Source organism: Oryctolagus cuniculus, chromosome 11 (genome assembly GCF_051225735.1).
Source record: "Oryctolagus cuniculus isolate XC-2025 breed Fujian yellow rabbit chromosome 11, ASM5122573v1, whole genome shotgun sequence".
NCBI lineage: Eukaryota > Metazoa > Chordata > Mammalia > Lagomorpha > Leporidae > Oryctolagus > Oryctolagus cuniculus.
The window spans coordinates 90,126,480-90,135,744 of NC_142877.1; the positions used below are offsets into that span (position 1 = coordinate 90,126,480).

Genomic DNA, 9,265 nt, shown 5'->3' on the forward strand with positions numbered 1-9,265 from the left:
GATTCTCTCGTCCAGAGTGGGAGCGAGGCTGAATGTGGAGGGGAGGAGACAGTTCCAATTTGGGTTTTTATTTGAATGTATTTTTTAAAGCCTTCAGAAACACTCCACCTAAGAAAGGGTTTCTGCTCTAAAAGACTCCAGCAACAACCATCAAGTGTGTTGTCCCCTGTCGCTCCCCCACTCGCGGAGGAACGACACCGGACCCTGCATTGTTCTCTTTCCCCGGCCCTTCCCGGGTTTGCTGCTGCTCCCCCCTGCCTCCGCGGAGGGGCGGCACCCCCGCTGCTTCCCCTGCTTCCGTGGAGGAGCGGCACACCGCCGGCCAGCTCTCTCAGGGGTTCCTCAGATGTTCCTCTTGCCTGTTGTCTCTCTCCTCCTTTATAGTCCTCTTCCACCAATCCCAACTCTGCTGGTGTTCTCTCCCCACGTGCTGAGCACGCTGCTTTCCTCCAATTAGGGGCAGGATCAGCTCCTGCAGCTTGTTAGTCGAATTGGTGAGGCAGCTGTGTGGAAGTTGTTCACTCCCTCTCGGCGCCATATGGTGGGAGAGCAGATGCATAGAGTTAGTCTTAGCAGTTCCAGTAGTTTAATCTAGTCTCAGTAATCTCAGTATTTGTCCTCAGTATTTATTTGTCCACAGTCTTAGTACTTATCTGTCTCCCGGGCGACAGGCCCTGCCATGTTATAGCAGATGGGCCCTGCTCCCCACAGTCCCCTGTGGCCATCTCCCATCCCTGATCTCCTCCTGTCGCCACTATAGGGCCGTCCTCTGACATTGCGATGGTACTGATAACCTTCATCCCGGCCTCTGCTTGGCTTCCCTTTTCAGGGCTCCTCAGCTCTCAGGTGCTGATAGCCACCCCTACCAGAATAGCCCCAATCACTTTTGTATTTCCTGCCTCCATAAGTTTGATTATAGAACTGCTTGGATCTACCACTTCTCAAAATATTAGATACTTCATTTTCATCTTCTGAACTCTCTTCTTTTGGTCTTTGTACTCTGCTATCCACAGAGTTGGTCCCAGGGCTAACCACATCAGCAGCAGTCTTAGGATCTTTTACTTTTCTTGGTTTTTCTTCCAGATTCTGAATGGTCCTTTTAGGCTCAGGTTCAACTGGCACAGTTTCCCTCTCTGTGTTTAGAATCTGAACGGGAAGATGAGCCGTTCCCTCTCCTCCGGGAGGGACAGAGGCCAGTGCCAGATCTGCTTTCCGTGTCTGGGATGACTGCTCTGCCCGGCCTTCATGCTTACTGCTCACACTTGCTTCAGGGAGAGAATGTGCACCTTCACCCCTGGCTTTGGGAAACTCCTCTACAGCTGAAACGGAAGCACATTCTTTAGACAGATCCAGATTTTCCAGCGGTAGATCCAATTCTCCTTTCTCATCAGAGGGCAGGACAATATTCTGCCTCATTACTGGGTTTTCTAAGAATCCCTGAAAAGGGTACCCATATCTGTCGCTCCCCCTCTTCGTGGAGGAACGACACAGGACCCTGCGCTGTTCTGTCGTCTGCTCGGCCCTCCCCGGGTTTGCTGCTGGTTCTTCCCGGGTTGGCTGCTGGTCCTTCCCGGGTTGGCTACCGACCCTTCCACCTCCGTGGAAGGGTGGTTCCCCCTGCCACATTCCCCACTTCCATGGGGGAGCGGCACACCACCGGCCAGCTCTCTCGGGGGCTGCACAGGTGTTCCCCTTAGATGTTCCTCTTAGATGTTCCTGGTGCATGCCGTCTCTCTCCTCCTTTATAGTCCTCCTCCGCCAATCCCAACTCGGCTGCCCACACGCCGAGTACGCTGCTCTCCAATCAGGAGCAAGTCCTACAGTTAATTGGTTGAACTGGAGGCAGCTGTGCGGAAGCTGTTTTCTCTTCTCCCAGCGCCATATTGTAGGAGAGCAGATGCATAGAATAAGTCTTAATTCCAGTAACAGTCTAGTCCGAGCTGCTCCCCACAGAGGAGAGCAGATGCATAGAATAAGTCTTAATTCAAGCAACTCAGTCTAGTCCGGATTGCTCCCCACAATATCAAACATGAGGGAAGAAATGAGGTGCAATGGGAACTGGGCCCAAGAATGGATTAGGTCCAAAGGACGGTTGTGGGAACATATGCTTGCCACTTAGTGATTCGTCATATTCAGCATGAAGAAGCTGCCCAGGGTTCTCAGATTCAAGATCAGCGTGGTAAGACAACTGTCCGTGACTTTCAGACACCTGAGATGGAGCGATAACCAGAGGTGAAGAAAACGTTGGCGGTCTAATCTCTGCCTTTGGTATTTGGCCATTAACACTGGCCTCAGTCTGCATAGGAAAGTGTGTGTCGGTGCAGGTACAATCACTTTCATTCTGAGCAGAAGGGGCTTCTTGGAACCAAGGATTATGAGGATAGACAAGGACAGGGACCTTTGGGTACATCCTGCAGGCTGCCAGGTAGGCCTGGTGCAGAGGGTACAGGTAAGAATGTGGGGCCCACATCGGACAACTATATGCCTTCACTCCAAGATTGAAGAAGAAACGAAGAATATTCTTATCTTTAGTCAAGTCCTCTCCAGTGTGACACAGTGAATAAGGTGGTGCAGTGGCTCCATCTCCCTTTTCATTGTAAGGAAACCCAGGATACAGTGGGTCCTGGTAAAGGCTCAATGTCTGAGGCAAAGGCATCAAGGGCTGGTTAACTGCCTGTATTGACACAGGAACTGGAGAAGGTGTTAAATGAGCTTGGGATACAGCAGAATCAGGTCCAGTGGTCAGAGTCTGTGTCACCGATAAAAGAGGAATTGAAGCAGGGACACCTGTTGGTCCAAAAGTTGTAGGTTCACTTGGCCAGGCTGGCACAGTGGCTGGTAAAGAAGGCACCACAGGAGTTAGATGGACCTCTGGAGACACTAGAAGGGGAGCTGGATTTGACAGAGACCCATGTTCTGCTGGCTTTGGTTCTGCAGGAAATGGGCACTCTAATTTCTTTGACTTTAATGGTGATGAAATTCTTGCCCATCTATCATCGCTAATATTCTCTAATGTACTTGGTTCAGGTTTTTTATCCAAGTGAGTAGATCCATGGACAGAGTCTTTGTCCTTCCGTTTTTCTGTGTCCATTCTCCGCCTGTTTCCTTTTTTTTTTTTTTTTTTTTTGGACAGGCAGAGTGGACAGTGAGAGAGAGAGACAGAGAGAAAGGTCTTCCTTTGCCGTTGGTTCACCCTCCAATGGCCGCCGCGGCCGGTGCACCACGCTGATCCGATGGCAGGAGCCAGGTACTTATCCTGGTCTCCCATGGGGTGCAGGGGCCAAGCACTTGGGCCATCCTCCACTGCACTCCCTGGCCACAGCAGAGAGCTGGCCTGGAAGAGGGGCAACCGGGACAGAATCCGGTGCCCCAACCAGGACTAGAACCCGGTGTGCCGGCGCCTAGTGAGCCGCGGCGCCGGTCCTGTTTCCTTTTCTATCACTTCCGTGGGATGATTTTCTCTGGACACACGGGTTGCTACTTTGAGAAGCTGATGTACTGACTGATGACATGGAACCGGCTGGGAAAGCCTGTTCATCTCTGTTCTGAATCTCATAAAGTAAACGAGATTCTTCTATGGCTTGCTTCTCTCTGCGTTCTTCAGGCGAGAGGCCAAAATAGTGAGATTCTCTATTCGTGTGATCAAAATCCTCAGCTCTCTCACGATCAGGTTTTCTCATGATCTGTGAAGGTGTCCTGGCAAGATTTTTGTGTTCACTGGAGGATTTCTGAGACTGTGCCCCTGAAGAGTGACTAGAGAATGCGTGTTGTCTTATTCCCAAAGGATGCTGGAGCCGAGGAGGTAGTATTGATGGGGCTTTTATTGGCTTGCTTGGATTCTTTGGCCCTCTGTAATGCATTTCAGAATGAAAATTTTGTCCTGAAGTAGAAGGTTTTTTCATCTTCTTTCCTGACACTGTGCTCCAGCTTTCTGGGGGAGGTGGTTTGAGGGTCTTCACAGCATGTTTTTTTTTCCCAATTCTTCAACCAAAACTGGTCCATTCTTAGAGTGAACTCCTTGAATATCTGCATTAGGAAATTTTCCATTGTGATCCAACCTAACTTGGCATTTCTCTCCAACTTCATATTGTAAACCAGCAGCAATGGAATAATCACGCTTTTGTTGAGTTTGTTTAGACTTCAGCCAAATTTCATATTCCACAGTTCTGTAGACTGCTGGATTGAGTGACTTAAGAACCTTTCTAGACAAGGGAAGGCTAGTAGAATTCCCATTGTTCTTCAAGTGCTCATCGCCTGACAAAGGTTTAAATCCATTCACATCATTAGCAGTTTTCCTCTTGCAACTATCATCCTCTGAATCTGATATTTCACTGTTGTTTCCATCAGCTACTTCAGAAGTGTCTAGTCCCATCACGATTTTACTGACATCAGCTTTCAACACCTTCTCATAGAGCAATTCATAAAGAAGAGACTGACACATAGCAGAACTATCTTTATACTTTATGGGGTAAACAATATCATGGTGATTTCCATTTGAAAAACACAGTAATACCTTTTCAGGAAAATTATTTTCAGTTACTTGTGCTGGAGAAACATGTGGTTCCCGGTAAATTATAAAATCTTTCATGTTCATTGAGATTTAATGCTATAACTAGTACTCAAACAGTATTTTTCACTTTATGTTTCTGTGTGGGAGCAAACTGTTGACATCTTTACTTAATGTATGCTAAACTGATCTTCTGTATATAAAGAGAATCGAAAATGAATCTTGATGTGAATGGAAGGGGAGAGGGAGTGGGAAAGGGGAGGGTTGCGGGTGGGAGGCATGTTATGGGGGGAAGCCATTGTAATCCATAAGCTGTACTTTGGAAATTTATATTCATTAAATAAAAGTTAAAAAAAAAACTTCCATGTTTAAAAATCACAAATTACCGCTTCAAATTTCTCTCTGTTTTCTCAAAGATAGTGAATACAGGCCATTCTAACTTCAACATGACGAGACTGAGAGTGCAACACCTGCTCCGCCACGGCCCAGAACAGGCACGACCCGTCCTTGGCGACCAGTTTGCGATACAAGCCCAGTTTCCGCAGATAGGCGTCCATGGGCGACGCGTCCTCGCGGGGCCCCGCGCCGTCCTGGTCCCCGCCATCTGGGGCACCGACGGCCGCCTCCATGTTGCTGGTTCTGCTGCAGGCCAGGTGCGGCGCGGGCTAGCCCCATATGGCCGCACCGCAGACAGCTCGACGCCCCGGCCTGGCTCCGGCTCTCGCTCCGCGAGCAGCAGCCGCATATGATTTTTATATTTCTGTTAATTTTTTAAAGAATTATTATTTATTTGAAAGTCAGAGTTACACAGTTACACAGAGAGAGAAGAAGAAGAAGAAGAAGAGAGAGAGAGAGAGAGAGAGAGAGAGAGAGGTCTTCCATCCACTGGGTCACTCTCAAATTGGCCACAATGGCCTGATCTGCACTGATCCGAAGCCAGGAGCCAGGAGCTTCTTCTGGGTCTCCCACATGGGTGTAGGGGCCCACGGGCTTGGGCCATCTTCTACTGCTTTCCCAGGTCATAGCAGAGAGTGGAATCAGAAGTGGAGTAGCTGGGACTCGAATCAGCGTCCATATGGAATGCTGGCACTGCAGGCAGTGGCCTCACCTGTTATGTTAGCACCCGCCCCTATTAATCTTTTAAAATAAAAAAAAAATAGTCCAAAAAAGGGAAATTTTTATTTTGAAATCAATTTTTTTTTCAGTTCTTGGATAGTTTTTCAGCATAGGACTTTCACAAACTTTGAATACCCTTTCTATCCATGGCTTTCAAGATTTGTTTGTATCAAAAAAACCTATCTTTAATTTCAATTTCCATGAGCTAAAGTGCCTTTGTATCAGTAGTGTCAGTGTGTTTCAGTAGTGTCTTCCATTTTTTATTATGGTAGAAGCATCATTTTGCACCAGAATCAATTCATATTCTTATTTGAAATGAGTTGTCCATTTTCCTGCACAGATTTTTTGGCTTAGTTTATTATGGCATTGCTACAAGTATATTTAATAACAATTAAATATTTATGTTCTCCCATTATCATTTCCAATAACAAAGTTGCCAAATTTGTACAATTGCAGCCTGTTTAAGTGTTAAACACAATAGTATTGTTTACGCCTTTTATAAATATTAACTCTGATATTAAAATCAGGTATTATCCATGATGGGAAACTTCTATAACTCAGAAACTTTAAGTATTTCTGTAAAATCTCTCATGAGAATAAAATACAAATTAGAAATGCTGAACTACAAATTATGAATATTATCAATCTATTTTATTCATAGACTTTATGTTTTAGAATAGTTTCAGATCTACAGTAAAAAAATTGAGCATGGAGTACAGAGTTCCCATATTATGCTGATATTTACACAATTCTTACTCTTATTAACATCTTTTTTTAGGATTTATTTATTTATTTGGAAGGCAGAGTTACAGACAGGCAGAGGCAGAAGAAGAGAGGGAAAGAAGTCTTCCACCTTCTGGTTCATTCCCCAGATGGCCGCAACAGAGCTGGGCTGATCAGAAACCAGGAGCTTGTAGATTCCTCTGGGTCTTCCATGTGGGTTCAGGGTCCCATCTTAGGCCATCTTCCACTGCTCCAAGTGTATTAGCAAGGAACTAGCTCAGAAGTGGAGCAACTGGGACTTGAACCGGCACCCATATGGGATGCTGGCACTGCAGGCAATGGTTCTACCCACTACGCCACAGTGCTGGCCCTTTTTATTAACATCTTAAATTAATATGACACATTTGCTAAAATTAAAGAACCAATATTGATACCATACTATTAATTGAAGTTCACAGTTTATTCAGATTTTATTGTGTTTTTTGGTTTTGTTTTTTTCATAATGTCCATTTTCTGTTCCAGGACCATCCATGGTACCATGACACATTTATTTGTCATGTCATCATGACTTTGCTCTGACATTGCATCAGACTTTCATTGTTTTTGATTATCTTGATGGGTCTGAGAAGTCCTGATCAAGTATATTAAACAAGATGTCTCTCTACTAGAATTTTCCTGATTTCTCTACTGTTAGACTAAAATTACAGGTTTTTGGGGAGATGATAACAGAGATAAATGCAGTTTTCATCACATCATTCCAAAGTTATATTCTATCAGCAAAATTTATGACTTTTGCTGTTGACCTTGATTTCCTCACTAAAATGAAGTCTGTCAGGTTACAGTAATGCTATTCCTTTCCTTTCCTTTCCACACTATTTTTTAGAAAGAAGTTACTTTACTCTGTCTGTATTTGTGATCTAGGAAAATATGCTTCCTTTCCATCAGAGTGGGGTATCTACAATATTTATTTGAGATTCTTCTTCTCTTCTCTATACTAACTAATTAATCATTTATTTATATCTGAATCAGGGATATTTGTTTAATTCTTTGGGTTATAAAAAATACAATTGTTTTTGTTGCTTAAGTTGGTCCATATTTGGACTCCAGGTACTGTTTCAGTTGACTCCAGTGCTCCTTTAATATGTCCCAATCAGTGGGTATTTTTTTCAGTTTTGTTCATTATATTCTGATACTGCAAGAAAGATTCTTTAGGTTCATATGGTTTATTTCCTCCCCTATTCTTAGAATTATTCATTTTTCTAAGGAGTTCTGATGCCCTTAATGGAGAATGGTATTAGAAATCAAGATCTGGTAACCCCCCAATCCAGAGAAATTTCCCTGGGCAAAGAAAGAGTAAGTGGGCGGTACCCTGCGCCCTTATTCACCTCGAAGACATCTGAGGCATTTACTTCTGGAGAATCCTGCCAGCCTTCCAGGTCTCAAGCCCAATTTGAGTAACTTCCGGGTGACCAAACTGTTGAATTGTGCTGAGAAAGAGCCCAGCCATTGTTGCAGCCTTTCTCACCTGAGTACTGACTTCATAGAGCCCTCTTGAGGTTCTACCTACCCAGAATTCCATGTGGTTTCCTAGGCAGTTTCTCTAAAAAAACTCTACTAATCCAGCCCTGTGAACAAGCCAGGAGCACCCTCCAACATCCAACATGTATATGAGCAAGCATACACACATAAACACACCCCCACTGTCCAGCAAAAAGACTAGGCTGCACATTTGAATGGCTCATCCTGAAGAGGCCTCAGAAAAAAAAAGCTGGGTGGTCCTGCTCCCACTCCTGCTTCCCTAAAAATAGCTAGGTAATTCCACCCATACACCTTGTATTCCAGAAAGCAACCAGAGAACGAGTCTTCAGTGACTTGGCCCATAAAGACCCAGATAAGCAGATAAGAAACCCTGACCATCAATCTGACTTTAAGCAAGTAGAATTCTCAGTAACTTTGCACACTGAGGGCTCTTAGAAGCATCTGGGCAACCAAATCCACCCTCCTGCTGACCCAAGAATCAGTTGAACATCCAATTCCAAGGTTTAACGTGATTTGTGGTTATCAGAAAAAGATATTAAGCAATGTCCTTAGCTGAAAGGCTCTATGGAGTTGTTTGTGCAGTGCAATCTTTAGACATTGTCCCATTACATACACTGTCCCCTCTCACTTGGGCCCAAAGGGATGCCTTAGATCTCACATGACTCAGAGAAATCAACAGGTGTACCATACTCATAGCTGGGTGCATCACACCCAGAGCCGCCAAGCAGACACACCTTGTCTAATGGACCTGACTCCCAACCAGTAGTGCTGCACCACAGTCTCTGCAGCCTAGGTCACTGAGACACCTGTGCACATCATCAATATTTATTACAGTTCAAGAAACTAATAGGACCTATACTAAAGCTCCTACGGGGAACCAAAGCCAATGCAGCATATCCAACCAACACCATTGGTGTCACAATCAGAAAGCCTTTTATTACAAAAGCTACCTTATAAAGTTTGTAGAAGCAACTGACCTACCAGATGAACAAAAACACAAACAGGGACAAAAGAAACATGAAAAATCATGGTAACATTGTATCTATAAATGAATGCAATAACTCTTTGGCAACAGACAACCAAGAAATGAAAACTGATGAGTCTCCCAACAGAGAACTCAATATAATAATTAAAAAAAACTTAATATATTGATTCAAGAGAACACAGGCAGAAAATTCAATGAAATTAGATTGACAATTCATTATACAAATGAGAAATTCATTAGAGATAGAGATCCAATCAGAGACAATCATTGTGACACATTGTGTTAAGTTGCTGCCTGTGATGAAGACATGCCTTAAAGAGCACCATTCAGAGTTCCAGTTGCTTTACTTACAATCTAGCTTCTTGCTAATTCTCTAGGAAAGCAGATGAAAATGT

At 44.4% G+C, this 9,265-nt stretch overlaps 1 pseudogene; it reads right to left on the reverse strand.

Moving 5' to 3' along the window:
- Window positions 1-642: 642 nt before the first annotated feature.
- LOC138844230 (OTU domain-containing protein 4-like) lies at window positions 643-5,136 on the reverse strand (annotated as a pseudogene).
- Window positions 5,137-9,265: the final 4,129 nt, after the last annotated feature.